Source organism: Lytechinus variegatus, chromosome 2, assembly GCF_018143015.1.
Source record: "Lytechinus variegatus isolate NC3 chromosome 2, Lvar_3.0, whole genome shotgun sequence".
Classification (NCBI taxonomy): domain Eukaryota; kingdom Metazoa; phylum Echinodermata; class Echinoidea; order Temnopleuroida; family Toxopneustidae; genus Lytechinus; species Lytechinus variegatus.
Genome location: NC_054741.1, coordinates 36,061,520 through 36,079,410, shown reverse-complemented (window position 1 = coordinate 36,079,410; position 17,891 = coordinate 36,061,520). Strand labels below are relative to the sequence as shown.

General features: G+C 36.2%; 1 protein-coding gene across 1 annotated transcript in view; it reads right to left on the bottom strand.

Moving 5' to 3' along the window:
- Nucleotides 1–10,453, bottom strand: part of LOC121407971 — a 31,643-nt gene extending 21,190 nt beyond the window's left edge. The window contains exon 1 of the mRNA XM_041599254.1: nt 9,482–10,453. The gene's annotated coding sequence lies outside the window, so the exon portion shown is untranslated. The remainder of the gene's footprint in view (nt 1–9,481) is intronic.
- Between the last annotated feature and the right edge of the window lie 7,438 nt (nt 10,454–17,891).

The following is a 17,891-nucleotide window of genomic DNA, read 5'->3' as shown; positions in this document are numbered from 1 at the left end:
CCACTTAATTAGCAAATAATGCACTAAAATATGGCGCAAACTATTTCACTGAGATGAGGAAGACATGATTCACATAAAGAAAACGAAAAAGGAACCACCTTTATACTGCACTAGAGCAAGTCATCGAGAAAGAAAAATACTGTATCATTATTGGAAATAAAAAAGTGAAGAGTCAGTAATCACAAAAATAACAAATTCCTCAATCCATTTATCTACATATCACAAACAGATAAATCTGTATTGCCGGTCGTATTCAGGAGGAAATACTGCATTAATATTCTATTTGAAAGGGAAAATTTAGGGGAATTTTGTATGTCTTAAATGTTTTATTGATCTCATGATGGTTTTTTCAAAGTTAAATGTCTGTGATGAATTGAAAATGATAGCACAACCCTGATACTCTAACCTTAATTTCTGTACTGAAACGGTTATTCAAACTATGGGCGTGCCTGATAGGCGCCAATGTGTTCAAACGCAGATGACCGATTTAAACGTCCGGGTCAAATTCGAGGTACAAACATGACTGACACAAGACGCAATTTATGTGTCCTCATCAATGCCCAATTATCAATATTTCAAGCATTTTGTTTTACTTCATTGTATAACTATACGACATGTTATTAATAAGTCGTATTTTCACACAAAGTAATGATCAAACCGAAAACGGATCAACGCAAGGCCGAACAAACGTGTATACCCTACCCGATATTTTGAGATTGGTTTGGAAACAAATTCGAATAAGTTCGATGTTCGCTGAGGTAATATGCTTTTAAGTAGGTGTGCAACCTGTGCATGTGCATGTTTGGTATCCAGTGACCTATATCGGCCTACTAGGTAACACATGTGGCTAAAAATGAAGTCCAATGTTTGGAATCCAGTTTGCATACCTTATTCGTTGCTAGGTCTGGCAAGTCTTTGGCACTGCTTGTATTTGTAAAGGACACCGAAATGTGTGCGTAAAATGTATAAACAAGTCTGAAACTTTTGGTTTACTGTCATATAAGCCTCTACTGAATTTTCTAGTCATCATGAGAAGCACTGATACTTCAAATATCATAGAATATAACTATGTTTTACAGTTATTCTCGGAATTAAAGTAGATGTCTGAAATTCAAAACATTCTTGAATTGAACTATCGGATAGGTCACTATGCTTGTGTAGAAAATTAGATACGGCTATAACCTAGAAAAAAAAACTTGTCAACAATCTATTTTGCTAGCAATGATTACTGGAATTATTTTGACGTCATTATCAATGGAATCTTAAACCGAAATCGTAGTGTTTGACTTAGCGGGAAGCACCCACGCAACGCAAAAAAAAATACGAAGTGACCAGGCCGAGGCAAAGTGACGCGCGGGTGGGAATTCAATGCGCGGGAATCACGCGTGATGAATCCACAACGAGATAAATTCTCGTTAAATCTCGTAATTCTGTAGTTTCTAATAGAAATAGGCGTTCTATTTGATTACCAGTGCCGAAACCGATGTCGATTTCTCAATTTATAGAATACCCCTGTAAAAACAGTTTGCTCACATATAGCTGAGTAGTAGGATGCACAACTATAATCGTCATGATGATAGGGTGAACAATCGATAGCATCAAACAGCCTTTGGTGACATCACAGAATTATCTTTATTACGTCACACTCAACTGCATGCGGGGTGTTTGCCTCTACCGATATGAGCAAGGTCGTTAGGTGGAAGACTGAAGTGATAAACATGATAAAGGTAAGCCAACTTACCTTTAAATGCACATTGACGTTAACCCGAGTTTTGAAGTAAGTGACGGATATCTACCGTTCTATGATATCATGAAGTTTCCATTAACAGACGGATCAAAAGATTTTGATAAATCGGTGTTTTTTCGGAGACAAACTAACGATCCAATGCAGAGATACATGAGTACGTGATTAACACATGCGTGCGGGATTGCAAGAAATATTTCTGAGCTTCGATCCACACATTTATCTGGGTTAAATATGGAATACATTTAAAAACATAAAAGCGCGTGCCCTTATAAAATAACATGATGGTCACATGGTATGTCTGTATTTTATCGTTTGTTGTAAACGAGTTCGAGAAGGATTCTGGCGCCATCGGGTCGCTCGAATTCCTGGTTCGAATACCAACTCACCATAACACCTGTCGTGTTCATGGAAGGCGCTGCTTGGTTGGCGAAAAATTAGCTCCTTTCATTTCAACTTTATTTATATCCTTCGTCTTTACAAATAGGCACAATCAAGATTTGGATATTTACAAAGATGGCAGCTGCCCTACTCCAAGACCCCACCTATTGATAACAAAGTAGTAATAAAACTCATTTTAGGCTGGAAATTCGAGCTTCAATTTTGGAGACAAACTTTATTTCTCATCAACAAAATGATTTTTTGCCATCGTACAGATTTTCGTAAGTCAATGCCATATGTGAATCACGAGGGAGCTTCGTATTCTATAGGCATTGTTCGTACGTATTGTTCGCACACGGAAGAAAAAAAACTGGCTTGTGTGAAGGCCTGCCGAGATTTTATTCAGTTCGGTCAAAATGAGAAGTGGAAGGGAGAAAAAGAAAATCGGATGTTTTCATTCAAGAACCGAATGCCGCAGCGGGCACAATTCGGAAGTTTCGGCTTAACTCCCACGGGTACTCGACATCGGTGACAATTCCATGCCGAGTTCAGTGAAGAACTGTTTACTCTAGATGTATTTTTCTTCTGATTTCTTGGAGCAGCGTTTTGATTTTTAGTATTCTTAAATTCCTCAATATTGGCTAATAGAAAAGAAACATACTCTCCAAATGCAATAGAGCGAATTTACATGTAGTTCCTCATTACACTCCAGCTCGAGTGATACTCGGGGCTAATCCACTTGAGGGAGAACATTACAGATTCTTATATTATATCTCCTTCTGGAGTGAACTTTGCACCTTTTTTTTAGAAGTAGAAGTATTCACTCTGAAATCTACTCTCAAAAGCTGCCTCCAAAATGAGTACTCGCCTCACTCCGAGAGGAGTATGTTTCGGGATTAGTTTTAGCTCTCTAGCAATTTAGATGGTAAATTTGGATGCGATAAAGAAGAGGAATTTCGATCAGTTAGAATCCTCCCTTAATTTGCATTTCAAACGGTTACTTTTATTTGTGCTTTGTAATTTTTTGTAATGTAAAATAGGCTAAACGAAGAGATAAAAAATTATTTCATACTGAGTTAAAATGTGACAATGCATTCCCGATTCCGACTCCCTCTTCCGCCCTCCTTTCTCCTCTCCTGCCCTCTCCAGCCCCCCCTCCCACCCTCTATTTCATCAAGTTCACTCAACAGGTGCACAGCCCCCTGTCACATATCAATTTCTTGGGTAGGTTAATAAAAAATTGCAACAAAACAGGGAACAAATGAAATAGCTCGTATATTTTTCATCGACCTTAAAACCAATCATATGTCGAATTATGCACTTTTCTAAGAGGTCACTTCAAGTTTCCCATTCTTCACTGGATCCATCCAACCAACCCCATTGAGAATTTGTTATGAGCGATTGAAGGCATAGTGTAAGGGGATTTTGCAATAACATCACCAATAGGCCTATATAGATTTGACATGAGTACACAAATCTTGTTCTTACTCTAGAAAGCCTTGTAACAATCATCCTGAATGGTAGCGAGGATAACTTCCAAACAGGACTCCGTAACACAAAGGTTTGCGATTAATCGCAAATATGCAAGAAGTGCACTGATTGGTCCCTGGTCAGTATTTCAAACCTAATGCGCGTGTAACATTGATATTGATTGGTCAGTTCATTTAGCGATTGATCGCTAATCTTTGTGTTACGGAGCCCAGAATCGATAAATGGGCTATACACTTCTAATACTCGAATTAAATCAAGCCATCTTTCCCCCGATTTTGATTGCGTTTATGCATAATTGCGCCCTGTGTGTATCGTGTCGCCCCGGCAAAACCGCGCATTCGTATTGTTCTAGTTGTGTGTGTGTGTGTATATTAGGGTGAGGGTGCGTGCGCGCAGCAAATAATATTCACCTGGGCAGTACCGAGAGTCAAATTCTTCTCAATCAAAAACAAATTTACATATTTCATTAGAGTTAAACCATGCTGTTTATCTGCATTTTTGCCATTAATCAAGTAGGCCAGTCTACATCCAGTGTTTGTTCTCTTCTAATATTCGTGTGTTTACTACTAACAGGCTCTCTTCCGGCTGACTTTCCATGTGTCTTTTGACTAGGGCCTAACGATCATGAGAGGTGAGAAAAGAGGTCAAACTTTTTGATAAAAACAATAGTCGTAAAAGTAATAATTCCATGAAATGATTTTAAAAATTCATCAAGTGATTTTCAAGGAGAGCTTGCTTCCCTTTACCGTCTATACAGATGCATCTACATATATGCACACCCAATATGCACTTATCGGCGTTTTGCTGGGATAGACGAGTAAAAAAGTGCATTGGCTTCGATCTAGGCCGCAGTTGTATATAACATATTGCGGCAAAATACATATCATGTTTATGCATGAGCGTTTGATATGATATCAAATTGCGAGCAAGCAATGACAATGTAACTGGCATGACCTGTATTGGTTTGGTTTTGGAACCGTCATAACTGAATTACATACGAGTGTTTCGTAATGACATGCTCTCGTTGCGTTGGGAGATTGTTCTCGACGTCACTCTCTTCATATGCAAAAGGTTCATTGCACTTTCCTCGAGATTCTACCATTTTCACCGCGTATAGTGGAGCTACACGTATCCACGGTAACAGAATGAATTATGATTGACAAGGCGGGCGGTTCCTCAAAGATTGTTTGATATTGGTACTCTTTTTCTATATAATACCCAATACAGGTGCTACGGAACTGCGTTCATTCCTTTGGAGCGCATGCGTGCATAAGTACCACTTTAAAATAAAATTGATTTGAAAGGAAAAATATAATATTGTATATTTTGTTTTTCTTTAGATGATTATCATTTTCTGGCAACGTGGGGGAAAATACCTTCGAACTTTAGATGCGGTTAATTATTATAACCATACTTCAACTATTTCCTCCCCTGATATTCCTTTCGCCCATTCTTGCAACTCTTAATGCTTTTCCATTTTTAGAAGTACATTTCACTCCTTTTGTTTTACGATGTGAATGCACTATTGTGCACTTTTTAGAATGTCCACCACAAAACCTCATCATCAATTCACTGCATGCCGGAGCCCCTATTTTTAAGATGAATATAAAAAACGACAACAGTTCCAAACGTTAACAGGCTCGGGAGGTCATGTACTTCGCGCCCTAGGAATAGTAAAAGGTCATAAGAAACAACCATTTAAAATTCTGCCGATGTCGGCACACTTCTACCACAAAAGTCGTTTTATCAATTTCAAAGAAAACGCATTCTTGTGTCGTACTCTTGAATTCTTGTTGATACTATATCTCAAGGGTTGATATTGATGGAGAAAACCACAGAAAGACAAAAGGCAGTGTTCTTAGCACATGGACTTACTTCTTTTCATCAATCAAGGAAATCTGTTGAGGAGTAAGTTGACCATAAGAGTTCAAGTTCTCTTTATAGCCTCCTCAGGGGACATAGATACTATTCTCTTGACAACCACGTCAATTCTCACTCATACAAACAGCTGATCTGAGCCCCCGTAAAACAAAGGTTCGTGATTAATCGCTAATTTGAAAGAACAATTCTGATTGGTTCCTAGTAAGTGAGCTGAGCAAAATGCGCATGAAACAATGACTCTGATAGGCCACTTCATTTAGCGATGAGATTCTGATCTTTGTGTTACGGACCCAGGTGTTATCATTTGGTTATGATTTCCCGCCCTTGAAACAAGCTGGACCAAGCCTTCTTTCAAAATTGGAGCAAATCTTAATATCTGTTAGTTTCTCCCTTGAATTCATTTTTCTTGAAGACCACATAATATTTCATGCAGCCTTCACCTTTATACTCTACTAGAGCGAATCATCGAGAAAGAAAATACAATAGATTTGACACTCGTTTACAACAGAAGCCCAATACCCGAAAGGTTAAAAGTTCATTCCAATTTTTGAAGATCATTTCTATGATTTCTTTTCTTCTGTAGTTATTGCAAAATCTCCGGACAAAAATTATATGGAATCATTCAAATGAGCCTGTTAACATTTATTATAACATTCACTCTGTTCTGGTATTGCTACCTTTTTGTGTTTGTGTTTTTGTTTTTATGTTTATTTCATAGATAATTCTTCTCTTATACTACGTGAATTTTCGATTGTATTATGTATGTATTATAATGTTAAGGTTCTTTGTCGGTTTTTAAGGTGGAGGGGTCCGTTGTAAAGCATTTTTTTTTATACCTGAACCGGACTACCATCCATCTTACTTTGTCATTTATAATTAATAAAACACGAATAAATAATCAAATAGAGTATTTTCCATAAATTTGAGTGTTTTATATATTACAATTCTATGCAGTGATACAATTTGCATCATTAATGAAACACGCTATAATTTCTCACTTTGTTAAGATTTGTTTATATTTGATATAAAAAAACGTGTGGATACCGTAATGAAAATAGATTTTGAGGAAAGAATATGTAGATTCTTTCAAAATATGAAACAAAAATTATTATTCAAATGTTCTCGAAAAGGTGACAATTTATCCATTCCATAGTTCCTTCGTTACAAATATGAAAAACTAATTTCAAATATACATCTATGAATGTGGTAAAGTCAATTATTTTGTGCACTTATTTTTTTAAGAGCCTCTGAAACCGGATACATGTACATGAATTAATTATCATCCAATGCAGAATTAACAGTCTATGCAGCAAAGTTCATGAAGTAAATAGCGCCATCATCTCCCTGTATAGGGGATGTTATATGAATTTTTATAGATTCATATTATCTGAATGATGAAAACAAAAATGAATGTGACACATGCATGGATTTACTTAAGTACTCCATGTCGAAATGCTGTAATGGCCTCTATAATTTGATGTATTATTTACTACCGATATCTAATCTTTCCTGTCAAAAGGGCTCAAAACAAAGTTTTGAACAAAAGTGTTCATAATGTAGTGTTCTGTTTCTGTCACTTGGATAAATTAATACAAGTCATGCATGTAATGACAATAAGTTAATTAGCTTTTTTTTTCATTTTGAACACTTCCTGTTTTCAAGGTTGTGTTTTCGTGCAATGAATAACACAGCGTCCCCACACTGAAACACAAAACGGCAAACACCGTCTACGATCGCTCGTGGGCGCGTATACACACACACAAATTTCGTCACAAACGCACTGAAAAGTGTTAGGACTTAGGGACCACTAAGAAATGCGGCAACTGGCGCCGATTTTGAGTAAAGAGATTGTCAAGGCGAAGGGAAAGTGCGCCAGTTCGGGGTTATTTTGGCACCCTCAGGAGTTCGACAGACCTTATTATTCCGGAAACAACGTCTCGCAGTGTTTGGAGCGCTTGGTCTAATCCAATGTAATCATAAATCATTTCGCATTCGGGATCGGCTTAAGGTGACCTAAAATCCTTGGCCTCAAGTCACGGGCGAAATTGATACTTGGAAGGAAGAATAGAGGGAGGGATTATGTTAAGAAGTCCGAGAGTAAGATCACAGCATTTGGGAATGTGTTAATAGTCCTCGAATGCAGGAACCAAATAATTCTACTATAAATCTCCCGCCAATAGTATATACTTTTTTCTATTTTTTAGGCTTTAAAAACTTGATGGCGTATAAACTTCTCGATCAAGCTCAGGTACGAAATATGGCCTCACAAAATACATTAACGATCATTTTTGTGAACTAGAATTTGGCATTTGTAAAGCACTTTGACATCATTGGTGATAAAGTCCAACGAAATGAGGAAATATAAACACCTCGTGTTAAATGGACGAAAAAATTAAAGACATTTACGCGATAAGCTTGCTTGCTAATCAAAATATAAAGAGTTTTTTGGTACGCAAATAATGCGAAGACATATTAGTAATAGTATGTTCGGTAGTAGGAGTATAACAAGGATGATCATAGGTAAAGGGGGCGTGGAATTCTACAGTGAACTATAACAATTTATAATTTAATATTATTATATGTAACACTATTGCTAATAACAAAATACAGGACTACAGAGATAATAAGAGCAGAATGGGAAATTAGAGAGAGAGAGAGAGAGAGGGGGGGGGGGGGGGTGGGGAGGGTGAGTGTGTACTTTGAGTATCCCTGTGTGTCTGAGAGAGGGAGAGATAAGACAGATATATATATATACGGAGAGAGTGGTGGTGGTGTGAATTGGAGTTGCAAAGTGCAGTTACACAATTGTTTTAAATAAATCTGTTTCCCTTTTTTTAAACAGACCTGTTTAAATCATTCATGTTAAAACAATTTATAGAATGATTTGGTTATTTCTTTCTGTAAAATATGTTTGTTTATTTTTCTTCTGTATAATCGACTGTTTTTTTTTTTAATAACATTGTGTAATGAGGACGCATTTGCTATCTGCATGATCTCCATGAGATAAAAACGTCGAAGCAGTGATTGTCATAACCACTGTGTATTTAAATAGAAAAAATTATATATCAGCAACTGCTCATCGCTATTCTCTAGAAAAACTTGTGGCAGGAGGGTCAATATCCACTAACAGGAATCAGACATTTGTCAAAAATTCGAATTAAGAGGTAAAAAGTGTTATAGTTAGAAAGAAAGACAAATATCATACTTATCATAATCATTGCACGTCGATTTTTGTAGGATAAATCAATTCTTAAACAGCCAAAATCTGTGTCGCGCCGAATTTAGAGCACGATTTGCAACAAGAATTTTCCCTAGTTACTTATCATTATACTTCCATGGCAAAGTACGTCATTCGATTTACACTCGGTGATATGGTAGTCATCTTATTCTTTTGAAATGTTACGTATGTGTTAACTTAAACTGTGATGATTCTGCAAACATGGTAAAACTGAATATTCTTGTACACAGGTTTAAGCTGAAGGTTGTGTGGGCTAACTATGAAATTGGCAAATTAATAAAAAAATGTTGAGAATGGATGTTGTTTATAATATCTAATGAGAATTTTTTACGCTCATATTTTTTTGTTGATTTAGAAATTCGTTTTCCAAATATCATACCGTAAATTGATGATACATTTCAGTCCCGAATTTCCATCAAAATGGAAAATAAAGGAAAAATAATATACATACATTTCCATTGTCGCCATCGCAACTTGTAATCAAAGTTGTACACAATAACTATTTTAGTCAATAAAAGTTTAGTTATTGTTTACTAAATTATCTGCTGACGGCCAAATGAAGTATCCAAGGAACACATTACAAACAAGAAATACACGTTCTAAATTAACTTAATCATGACAATAAAGATTTGTCAGATTGTGAGAAAATGCAAAATATTTATAAATCAAATTATATTTCCTGCAAGTGTGAAGATTGACCAGTTGTATTTCAAGTGGTTTTCATGAACATTCATTAAAACACTTACCTGATATTATTTATAGGACGTTTCTTGGACCGAAGAATAGTAAAACTTCCAAACGGGTACTACCAGTTTAAATCCTTTGAAAATTAGCAGCTCATCTGCTATAAATGTCTCCTACCGATTGACCAACACCTAGTTAATCGTCATCCAAATCCAAAAGAAGATAAGTTTCTTTAAAGCATAGACATTCTCCAACTTGTTGCGAAACCTCACAATCTAGATTGTAGAACCCTGGAACCCAGTAACATTTAAACACATTCTCTAGATGATACGGATACAGATGTAATATTTTCAATCTTGAAATAGTTGCAGTCGAAGTTGAAATCTATTTCGATAGTTCGGTTGAAGATCTGATATCTGGATTTCTGACTCAACAGTTGAATGTTAAGGTTTACTCTTCTCTTCCTACAGCCAGAACATGTGCATGATGTGAGTCCTCCGGCGTCTCATCTCTCTATGAATGAACGACGATCGGAAAGGGAAATATAACTTATTTTCTCTCTCTCTCTCCTACTTTACAACTGGCAAGAGACCTGTGACGTTTCTCGTCCGGCAAAGAAAGTGTCGATCAGGATATCTTGGCAGCAAACTCCAAATATTTTGTCAATGAACTGGGGGGTTGATGCGGAGACACGTCGGCGTGCGTAGGCGAGCAAGGAGGTGAATGAAAAGCAACCAAAGAAGAGGTCGTGCACTTGCGAAGATTTGGGAGCGAGTGATGTTTGGTCGTAAGCACACTTGTGACTGATCCCTGTGCAGTTACTACAGTAGACTGATCATTCCCTTCCAACACACCTGAGTAAAAAGGGAAAATCGTGCGAGGGGGGTAGAGAAGTGTAAAAGAACAAAATACGAGAGGAAAACAGAGGGGTGGGTTGGTTTACCGGAAACTAGTGTAGTATGGACTGCTGGAGAATCAATAGTGCATAGCGGCCACCTAATGTCACTTCGATTCGTTGGGAACAATACGAGCTGCACGATGGCAGGTATTGAAAGAATAATGGTAGGAGCGAAGCAAGCGTTTTTACTGGTCCGTTGTCACTGGTCCTTCTGACCAATGGACGGACGGCCCGTAACTTCTAACTTCTTGAGACTTTGGTTGCAAGCCGCAGTCTCTTGTGGGATGAGGTAAGAAGCAAAAGAGAGCGTCATTTAGCATCTCGCGGTCGTTGTGTAACATCCACATGAATAAGTGCTTGGGCTAACGTCATTTTCAATCCATTTCACGACTGATGATGAAGCAGTAAATATCGGACGCGTTCGATTTCAACTGCCAAATGATATTTCCTTCACTTCGGCCAATCACATTATTACTCACACAGAATCACTCGTGTTCTTTCCATGTTTTCATACTATGTTTGCTAAATACATGTATTCCAAATCATCTCAGAAACAGTCTGCACTTTCAGTTTGAGTCACACCTTCGATTTACCCCAGATTTTCTGCACTCTTCCTGAAGAAGGAACGATCTCTAGAAGGGAAAAAACAAAATCTTCATTCCCCTAACTAGACTCTACTTATAAATGTGTTGAAGATATTGTAATAGTTGGCTTGCAAATTTTTAGGCGAGACACTGCCGGAACCGGCCGAGCAAGAACCCGTGAAATGAAGTTTCGAAAAGTGTACGTGCTTGTGAAATTTGTAGAAAGATCTGCCCCCATTTTATATTCTGCTCTATCCAATTTTCCATACTCGTATTTTCTACCTTCCTGTTTTAAGATATTGAGTTTATTTCATTAATTTTCAGATTCGCATGTGATTTTTTTCTCTCTCTCCAATATCATTGTCTTTTCGACCCACATATATTTATATACACTATTTCCCTCTCTTCTTCCTATTTACTTCTGATTCTCCTTCTCCTTCTCTTCTTTTTTTTCTTCTTCTGCTTTACCTCATTCACCCCGTCTTCCATTTCTTCTCTCTTATTCTCTTTAACTTTTCTTGTTCTTGTCATCCTCCTACCCTTCTTCCTTTACTTCTCCTCGTTCCTTTCCTGATTGTTCTTGATTTGTTGATCTTTATCTTATTTTGCATCACTCTTTTAATCTTCTTTACTTCTCTTTCTTTTCCTCTTTTTCTCATCCCTCTACTTTTGTCGTCGTCTTCTTTTTTATTTTTGTTTTTGATCTTGCCCTTGTACTTTTTATTATCCTTTTATTTTCTTCCTTTTTCTCTTATTCATCTACTCCTCATTCTTCTTCTGCTGCTACTTCTTGCTCTTATTCTTCCCCTTCTTCTTTTTCTTCTTCCTTTTCTTCTCGTTGTTGTTGTTCTTCCTTTTCTTCTTCGTCATCATCATCATCGTCATCTTTTTCTCCTCCTTAATCTTCAACCAAACTCTCTAAAATGGGCAACAGGTAAATATCTAACTAGTACTTTCCCGGAGTCGAGGTTGATACTTTATATTATCGTCGCTTAAGTCACTGACCTCACACACCCACACGAATTCACATCCGTACGCACACACGCATTCCCTACCCCACTCTACCGTATGTTAACATGGTTATGATGTATTGCTTACAACTCTAATTTTATCAATGATGAACAGAATTGTGTTTTTTTTCAAAGATATGCTTATTGTATGGCATTCTATCACAATGTTCCGTGCTTTTAAAATAAACTTCCCTTAAAAGATTTATTTTTTTCAAGATTCAAGAAGTTAATTTCATTTCCATGATAAATATAAATCAAATACAGATACAAATCAAAGTATGAGTACAAGATCAATTTCACCTCAGCATAATTACATAATAAAAGATTGTATGAAATAATATCAAGCGTTTGTCGAAATGAGGGGATCCACTAAGAAGCATTGCTTGTAGAGCGTGGATCCCCTATAACGGTTTGAAGAAATAATTTCTATTAAGCAATTGAGAAAAGGCTAAGTAATAACAGTTTATGAAATGTGGAAATGCATTCTATTATACAAATGTACAAATATACATAAAAATACATAAATATAAACAGTTACAAAGCATCTTAAATGGTAAACATGGTAAAAAATGTATAATTTCATCGCCTGTTTGATGTTCAAAAGCTTTGAATAATTTAGGAAGATAAACAAATTATTCTATGTCTTTTAAAGAGTTGATAGGTTTAAAAAAACATTGCAATTGAACCTGAATAATTACTGTTAGAAACTATACATCTTCTGATTCACATGCATTGCGACAAAGGCTTCATTGGTGGGTTGCCGAATTCCGCCATTGCGATCTAGAAGACTTTATTAAGTCTGAATTTTCAGTACCACTAATTTTCTTTGCACACCTTGCACGCCTAAAATCATATCGATATATGGAATGTTTTGTTCTTTTGCACTTTGCGCTGTCGCATAGAGAATGTTAAAATTATAAAACCAACAATTTAATGGAACAAGCTCTATTATACAAAGACACCGATTTTTATGTCTCATGTTTTCATTTTACCCGTCTCATCTCAATGATTGAGTCTGAAAATCGTATATAATAGGTACGACAGCAACAATAAAAACCCCTTCACTTTTTTGTACCCCCAAATGGCCTTTTCACACTTACCTATCCGGTTTTTACACTCCTGTTAATTTACTTCCTTTAAGATTATTTTGGTTTCCATTTTGTACAAATGTCTTTGATGGATAAGAGAACGAATCGACTCTTGAATTTCCCTTATTACCGGATATACTTATTATTATCACCCTAATTATCTGATTATCAAATAGAATAGGAGTAAATGAAAGAAAATATCCCCCACAGTAGCCAATCCATTATGGTACTCGTCGTTAATGATTTTGCGAGGAAAGTAGGTCCTCTTTTAAAGAATGCAAGCTCTTTCTTCCTACGCACAGCCACCCACCATGCCCACCACGCCCTGTGACAAAAGTGCCTCGCAAATCAACTCTTAGGCTAATCATGATAATTTCCATAGTGTAAAACACCAAATAATCCTCCTTTCACTGAGATGAGAAGTACATAGCTCAATTCTGTTTACCTATAGGTATTTAGATATAAAAGGTAGCTGAAATCATTTTCATCCGTGTATATAGGATGGAAATTTGAAACATCAAAGACACCCGCATACTTGAAAAGAACACACGAAGAGAGATCCGAATATAGGACTTATTATGGATTCTTTCTTTAATCGAAATTTCAATTTTGCCAGCCCACGGGCAGGTTGTGAAAGAGTACAATTTGAAAGAATTATGTAACTTTACTTTTGAGAAGTGCCATTTATGACCAGGTGGACATTGAAGAATAAATCAGAGATGGTAAGAAGCAATGGTTCCGCTGAGTACAATGTAATGGTAATTTCAGTCGCGTGAAAATCGATGAATTTGCATTTAGATCAATGGACTTGATTTTACTCTTGTGTTTAGGTTTATATTGATTAATTCTATATTCCCGGTGGGTGTTTCATAAAGCTGTTCATAAGTTAAGAGCGACTTTAAGAACGACTGGTGAGCCTTTCTTGTGGTAAATGGTATATTCATTGGCGAGTTTTTAGCACGTAAAGGTTAACCAGTCGTTCTTAAAGTCGTTCTTATCTTACGAACAGCTTTATGAAACGGCCCCCGATCTCAAAACAATAGGTGAGACACTCGGAAGTTTACATACCCTATGACATTGTTAATTACCTAGCCCAAAAGGAGCTTCTGCCTAGGCCTAATTTGTGTGAGTGTGCGGGGGAGGGAGAACTGTCCCCTGACATCTGTAGGTTTGCAAAAAATCTGTGTTGTGGTGTCCTACATGCTTTTAGTGCATGCAATAAAGTTTCCAGAGGAAACACTTAAAATTTCATTCCTTATGCATCATTACAAGTCATGCTCCTGCAATAAGTGATTATCTATTTAGGCGCTAAGTCTGTAGTCATCATTATCGCAGCATAAGGCGACCGACTAGCTTAAAGTTTTCTGGGGAGCGTTTCATGAAAGGACTTGTCGGACGTTTTATCCGACATGTCCCATTTTATCCGACAATTACCATAGTAACAGTACCTCTCAGCCAATCAACATCAGAGAAAGATGTCAGATCTGACAACTTGTCGGATGAAAATGTTGATGAAACGCTCCCCAGGTGATTCCTGTCTGACTTTAAGGTTTGCAATTAAGCTTCAAGAGAAAACCTTTTTGAGATCCTGAATGCAGTTTTTAACAGTTCCATTAAAGGGATGCTCCGGGTTGAAAATATTTATATCTAAATATATCTAAATAAACAGAGTAAAATTCACAGAACAAAATGCTTAAAATCAGCCCGGAGCATCCCTTTAAGCGCGGCAAGGCAAGCTTTTCGTTAGAAAAAATGACACACACGACATGCCACACGAACAGAGAAGAAGGGCTGAAGATGATGAAAATAACTCATGAAAAATGACTCGACCAACAAATGAATGATAAATTAGAGTGATTACCAACTTTTTCATGTTTTATTCCGTCGGCAGGAATAGAGGGATTGCCTCTTCAATGGCGTCCATTGAAACCATTGTATACTGCGGGTTAAAAGGTATTGTGAAAATCGAATAAGGTTTTTTTGTCAAAGTCACTACAGGAAAGAGATGAACACACTGCAATGAATGCGCAAGCATTATGAATGGAGAAAATCACAATATAACTGTACCTGGCGAAGGAAACAAGAAAAAAAAAAAGCGGAGAACTAACAGAGAGATTTATCATTTTTATACAAATGATATACATTCAGCGAGTGATACTAAATTAGACTTATCCCCTTTAGCTGGGGAAATATTGGCAAACTTTGAAGTCGTGGACGAAGCAAGAATCGTATGATAAGTACATTGAAGTGACACATGAAATTAAAGAGTGCAAGAAATTGATTGCATATTATAAACAAACAAGGATTCTTGTTGAGTTACTTGTTGTAATTGTAATCTTGATTTTCTTTTTTTTTCAATGTGTATTTCATGAAAAACTCTTATCATGGCATTAGCAGTATCATATATGCTTAAAGAACATCGATTTTAAACATGTAGAATGCTCTTCGAATTGCTAGGCTTATTATCAAATAATATTCATTTTCGGTGTGACTTCCCTGACCCCTATCCTTATTTTCTTATCTATAGGAGGCAATCGTGGTAATAAAGAAATGAATTATTTTTGTTTACAGACGCGATTTCATTTAATTACACATCCATAAGCAAATGAAAAAAATGAATTTGAAGAAAATAGGTTTATATTAGCCTACTTCCAAACAAATGATATTTATTTTCTTTTTGATTGACAGTCAACTCTATTAACGACACTCCTAAATTCTGTACAATTTCGTACGTCATGGCTTCGTAAGGTCCATAGCTGCTACACCTTCCTACATGATCTACACTCTATTTCTCTATTGATTTGTCCGTCGTAGATGCCAGAAAGTGGGCAACATTTTTATTTACAAAAAGCTATGATCATAAACAAAATATATCGATAAATACAAAGAATTGATGGATGATAGGCTATGACTAGTTTTGGATGGGTTTTGCTATCTCGGTTGTTTTCACGGACTGATAACGCGGAGGAGACAAAATTCGTAAACAGCTTAACGTTTGGGTACACTTGAATCGGTTCGTTTTCATCCGAAAGACGAATTGCTTCAAAAGATTGGGTTCCGATAATCCTAGTTTAATGAACTATTTGTAACCCAAAAGTCAGATGTGTCAGAAATAGATGGAATGCTTCCTCTGCGAGATGACGAGTGACTAAAATATTGTCCCATTTTAGTTTGAATTATCGTAGAAAATTCCACATAGAAAGATGATTGAGAGACACATTTTTGCATTTACATTTTGGGATAAGTATTCACTTGCTGTAAAATTTGATCTACCATTCCATTTGAAGAAAAAATATTGGTTCTTGGGGATAACTGGTACAATATGAACTCTTAGAGATAATATATATATTTATTTACTTAAATTCAACATTACTCATGGCTATTCTGTAATCATGTAAAATGCACACCCTAAATGTCACAAGATAGAGTGAGCATCATTTGGGTTGTAATTGTGCACCCCATAAGATAAAGTGAAAATGTGCACCTTGTTGATAATGTTTTTATACTTCTGTGCACCAATTTGTGCAAGTTTTCACATCAAATGTTGCAGACTTTTTTTCGCATTCAAAAGAGTGCAAATTTGTACCTTTACTTTACTAAAGGGTACAACTTCACACTCTTGATATGCTTTGTAGTGTCAAAAGTCACTAAGTGAACTCTTGACAGGCTTGAATGTGCCAACAGCTCAATTGGATGAAAAATTGCACCCAATAAGGAGATTCCAATGTGGAATTTGAAAAGTGCTTAAAAATTGTACCTTTGTTCTTAGCCTTTTCTTCCGTCTACAAGTTTTTTCCAAGGAAATCTGAAATCGCCAAAGAACACAAACATTTATTTCTTTAAAACATTAAAAACATCATACTGACAGTATTGTATTTCTTCCAAATGGGAAGCTGCAGCAAGGAAGTGTGATAAATAGAATCACTGAAAATAGAATCAAAATATTGTTTGTTTGTCTGAAGAGATAAAACTGCTCGTAATAAACAATGATTTTGTGATATACCCTTTGTTCCACTTGTAATTTATTTTGGCTTTGATCCACCGCTATTTTAAAGGTTGAGCAGGTGTCTACAATCAGGGATCATAAGGTGTGAAATGAGTACAAAACTCTTTACTATATCAGATATAATCATTATTTCTAGAATCCATGGGGCCCATATCAGAAATAGTTGATTTTTAAACGCCACTACAAAAAAGAAAAAAACGTAAATTCTTAGTATCTGTGCGTCTGTCTGATCGGCTGGAAACAAGTTTCATTTGATCTTTACATTTGCGTTTATAATCTCAGCTCATTCATGTAAGATGAAAAAAAGTGAGCGATAGAATACTGTTGTTTATTTCCGCATGCTAAACAAATCATATAAATTTACAAATCGAACGTATACAAACGCCAATGTAAATTTACGACTGGAAACCCATTTTCAGCTGCAACTTTAGTTGTTGCTGCTTGACTCTAAAAAATATTGGGTAAAAATGCTCCATGAGGGTAATTATGTATCCAACCAACATTGGGCATTTCTTTTGGGTATTTTTTTTATCCAGTGTGATTAAAATTTTGCCCATCATAGAGTAATTGCTGCTTATTTTTTAACCTTATCGGACAATACACTTCCCATATTGGGTAAAATACTGCCCAAATTGATTGGACACATAATTACACTCATGCTGGTTACAATTTCACCCAATATCTTTTACAGTGTGGTCTTCCATGAGGCCAGTACAATATAAAAAAATGGCTTAAAATGTAAACATGCTATATAATCTACATATGAATAGTGCGATGCTTATTGTTTTACCATATAGATATAATATAGATGTAAATAGGGTTTAAATATAATATGATTCTATCAAAGAAACAGTTGATTAAACTATTCAACCAAGCATGTATTCAA